The sequence below is a fragment of the Halyomorpha halys genome, unplaced genomic scaffold, assembly GCF_000696795.3.
Source record: "Halyomorpha halys isolate HHAL.00 unplaced genomic scaffold, Hhal_1.1 Scaffold333.1, whole genome shotgun sequence".
Lineage (NCBI taxonomy): Eukaryota > Metazoa > Arthropoda > Insecta > Hemiptera > Pentatomidae > Halyomorpha > Halyomorpha halys.
In genome coordinates, this window is record NW_027113196.1 from 559,514 (window position 1) to 560,225 (window position 712).

Sequence of the window (712 nt, forward strand, 5' to 3'; positions counted from 1 at the left end):
TGGGTACGCCGGCTGTACCTGCGAAGTCCGAGGAAGTTCTGCGCTGTCCTGTGCGGACTGGTAGCAGGGAAATAGAGGCTTCCGTCTTCTTGAGCTTTGGCTGGCCTGATTGATTCCTTGACGAGTTGATACCGCGGTTGACTTTTTTTTTTTTTAAATTTCTGCTGTGTTGAGTCTTGAGCGTTGGGAGAGTGTCTATTACTTATTTAGCACGTCTTGGTTGGTAGTAGGCATGAGCTGCTGCGTTTGCGAGCGGTGTCTAGGCGTTTGCCGAATTTTTCGTGAGACGTCTTCGCTATTGGTATCTCCTTAATATTGCTTGGGCTTGTCCTTCCCTGGGTGTAGAATCCGCAACACAGGTCCCTGATTAAGGTTTAACTGCGCTGGGTTATGTTGTCTCCTATTATTTTTCCTACTGGTTTTCCTTGTGTCTTTTCTCTTTTCGTCTCTGAAGATTCTCTTGCCATCTCTTTCGTTATTGTTTGTTCCTTGTTTGGTAAGTAGGTCCTTCCAGTGTCGGGCCTCGTTTCGACGGACTTATCACGTCAGGCCTCTTTGTGACGACTTGAGATCATGTCGGGCTTCTCTTCGACAGCTTGGATCATCGTCGGGCTACTCTTCGACGGATGGATAACTTCCCGCTTCTCTGCGACGTCTTGGATCGTGTCGGTCTTCTCTTAGACAGCTTGGATCTCGTCGGGCGGGCTTCTCT